A 4241-nucleotide genomic window follows, 5' to 3' on the forward strand; every position below is an offset into this window, starting at 1 on the left:
TCGATTTTCGGCAACGTTGGCATTTGCACACACTCGCACCTAAGTGACTAAACCATATACGGTTAGTTTATAAATAGAGGTGACGCGTACCCGTTTGAATCAGTTTTTGTTCTTATGTCGAACGGGTAAGATCATGGCTGCAGCGTCTGGGCACTACAATAAGCGGTAGACGCTATGCATTTTCGGCAGCGGTGGCCGTGTTCGGATTTTTCGGGTACCAGCACGGTGTCACAGAATGATTTGCAAAGTGGGTGGGCGGGGTAGTTTGGATTTAATTCAATACGGTGTGTGCTGCTTAAGAGTGTTGCGTTTGAAAAAAATATATTTATTTTTATGCATGCGTATGCGTTGTAACTTGTTAATCCATGTTTACGGCGCTTTGTAGCTGCGTAGGGTAAAGAGCCTATTGGTTTTCATGTTTCATATTTCGGTTATATGTTTTTTATCAGTAAGGCATCTGACAACGTGCTTCTGTAGCTATTGCACTGTTCAGCAGCGTAGTATTTTATATAGAAGAGTACACTCAGGTTTCTTTACGCGGATTTTGAAATTTACGCGGTTTTCATTAACGCGTTTTTTTTTTTCAAATTTACGCGGTTTTCATTTACACGGCCTGTATCCCCTGCGTGAAAAATCTGAGTATAATTGCATCGGAAACAATCACATTCCCAGCAGAACTTTTTGTTTTATAATTTCAAACACTTTTGTTTCGTACTGCACACAACGGAAAATTTTAAAACAGAACTTACCGTCCCAGCAGCAGTTGAAGTGGGTGTTCTTTTTCGATTCAAATTCAAGCCATGTCTTAAGCGTTACTGGTCTTAAAATTGTTTTCCCAGTTTATCCAGTCAGAATATCTGCCCTACCCTATGTATTTAAAACACAGTTCTAATTGCGTTTTAAATTATACAACAAATAGAACGGTTGGGTATACTAATTTAAATTTTAAAATAAATCTGTTTTAAATTATGAAACAAACCGATGTAAAGATATAATTATGTCAGTCCTATTACCACATAAAACACCTATATAACATAAAACGCTGCAGAATTGGTTTAATAATACAATGTTTACACTACAGAGTTATAACACGTTTTAATAATTAGCAACAAGAAAAATGTCACCAAGATAGCATAAAAACCCGTTTTAACTGGTAGTGCGAACGTTGCATAACAATGTAATTTATCAAATAATTTCATTTTTTCCACCACTAATCGATCAAGAAATCCTTAATCTTAAGATTGTTTACTTAAGTTCATTAGTACATTATTGAAAATTTAAATGGAAAATGAAATTTCATATTTCATGGAGAATCTCTATATTTCCGTTGGCGGGCGTGGGCTTCCTCATCACAGCTCTCAATATGGAACTTTTCTTTTGAATATATTTTCTGGACAGACCAACCTATTTTTACTAGATGGATCAGCCAAATAATGCCAATCACCTAGTGAGATACTTGATTAATTAATAGATTACCGTTAAAAGACCTTCAATAAATTATGTTTTGATGGGGAGGGTATATAGCAAATTGTAACATATGAAAACAGGCGAGTGAACAAGAACGTGAGTCGATATGTGTGATAGATAAAATTCATTTGCACGCTCTTGAAAAAAGCTACATTTTTAATGTCACCGTGGTCGTGTCCTGTACACAACCCTTTAATTTTTACATTTCTTATAAAATAAATGTATAGAGGGAGGGCCAAGTCTTATATACCAATCGACTCAGCTCGACGATTTGGGACAATGTCTGTGTGTGTGTGTATGTAACGGACAAATTCTCATTCGTGTTTCTCATCAATGGCTGAACCGATCTTTTCCAAACCAATTTTAAATGAAAGAACTAAAAAACAGTATGAACGCTATTGATTTGTTTTTGATTCTGATGTTTAGTTTCCAAGATATGAATGTTTGAATGCGTAAAAATGGCCTTTTCAGCAATTTTTTTTTAATTATCTGCCGAAATTGACAATATAGATTAACAATTTATATGTTTTTATACAGCATTAACGAATACCTTTCGAACAAGCTATAGATTGTTGAAATCGGACTATTATCAAAAGAGATATTTGACATTAAATGCGGACGAAAGATTTTTATCATTTCCCATTGCCAGAAATATGACCAAAAACATGTGATCTATTATTAACGCCAAAACGGCTTATTTTAGGTCAATTGTGTCTTCGGAGAATTTAATGGAGGTAATATGCCCTTTCTTCTGGTATTTTGTTTTTGCTGATTAATCCCCCTATGAGTGAGATATTTTCACAAATTTTCTTGGAATTGATTATATCGAAATGATGTCTTCAGCAAATTTGTAGCTCTAACTTTTGCGAATAACTTTACTAAAGATTTCAAATATCTATTTTAAATACTTTAAAAGTTATGGCTTGTTGTTTGTTGATTACTCTTTGTCGTCTATTTATTGTTCAATATAGTAATAATCCATTGAAATAAGCTAAACATTATTTCGCTAAAACGAATTTTGTATTTCATTTTTCTATCTACAACCGCTAGAAATAATCACCGAAACCTTCCAAGTTGTCTGGAAGGAACTTGATAACTTATCAGTACAAAAATGTTCATTTGCGCGAACCTTCTGACTGCAATTTTTCTAACTTATAACCATCGGATCGATCTGAAAATGAAAAGCGAAATAAATAACTCCAAACAACGGCGTAGCCAAGAGAAGGTTTTGGGGTTTAACACCATACAACGCCCCCCAACACCCAAAAAAAATATTGGATTGAGGTTGAAAATTTATTGATGCAGACTGATTTAATTCAATATTACAATAACAATTATCTGATCCGTAGATTGATAACCTGTTATTGTAAACATCATGAGGACTTTTGATAAATTATCGGAATGGGGTCCTCCTGATATGTAACTGATCTATTGGTCTTGATTTCACAGTTGTCTAATAGCATCAATATCAAATTACTGTCTGAAAACATTCCAATAAAAATTCCAGAGTTCTGTAATCAATCATAATCCTCAGATTTATTTTCAAATTGAGCTCGTTTTTGCAGAAATGTACTGTAATAAGGGTCTTTATTTAATAGGAAGCGAAGTTAAAATTGATTTAATGTCTATGAAACATAGAACTGCTCACCAAAAAAATGCATAACTTTCAACATTTGCTAAAAATGTTTTTGCCTTTCTCATTCACTCTAAAATTCGTCAATCTAATCCCGACCCGGAGGGCCGAGTGTCATATGCCAATCGACTGAGTTCGTCGAGATCGGAAAATGTCTCTGTGTGTATGTATGTGTGTATGTGGAAAAAAATTTGACCTCTGTTTCTTAGAGATGGCTGGACCGATTTGCACAAAGTTAGTCTCAAATGAAAGGTACAACCTTCCCATCGGTTGCTATTGATATTTTTTATTGATTGGACTTCCAGTTCCGGAGTTACGAGTTGAAGAGTGCAATCATTCAGCAAATTCCCATATAAACTGAAATTAAAATTTTTCAGAATCAAATTTGTATTTTTGATGCCAAATGACTTTAAAATGCATGAAACATTGAGATGTTTGACAAAAATTGACTTTTTTGGGCTTTGGTAAATTTTTGCCTTTCTCATATAGAAAGGTTATACAATCATTCTTAAAATCGTCAATCATACCGGCCCGGAGGGAGTATGCAGTGAGGGGTTGCTACTTTAAAATTAAAACTAGTTTAAAATTTCTTAACAAGTTGAAAATTTTCGGCAGGACCCTGATCTCCCGGATCTTTCTCCATGATCCGCCGCTGGTTTCAAGCGATGTTTCAGTATCACATAGTGTCTCAAGATCGTGACTGTCGATCCATTGTATGTGTGTGCAAATCGTACTGAACATGTAATATTCATTTCCACCATTGTATTGAACATAACCAGCCATGGAATCGTAGTCTGGACAAATGAGACAAGCACAATTGCACCACTAAGTGGATTAAAACAGGTTTTTATTTCGGGAATACGTCGAGTTGAGACGAAAACGTAATATGATTAATAACGACGATAACACTTTCCGAATGCAGAGAGAAATTTATGAAAAATGACGATTTCCATTCGACTCTAGCAGGTTCTGATCGATTTTGATGAGCATTTGATTTTTGTTGTATGACCAATTATATGTATAGGTCAAATGTTTAAAAACAGTAATTTAAGGTCAAGATAGCATCATTTTGAAACCGCCAATTTCGGAGGTTTAGTATCTTCGATGAGTTTTACAAACGTTAAACAGCGCATCATTTGAT

Source organism: Topomyia yanbarensis, chromosome 3, assembly GCF_030247195.1.
Source record: "Topomyia yanbarensis strain Yona2022 chromosome 3, ASM3024719v1, whole genome shotgun sequence".
NCBI lineage: Eukaryota > Metazoa > Arthropoda > Insecta > Diptera > Culicidae > Topomyia > Topomyia yanbarensis.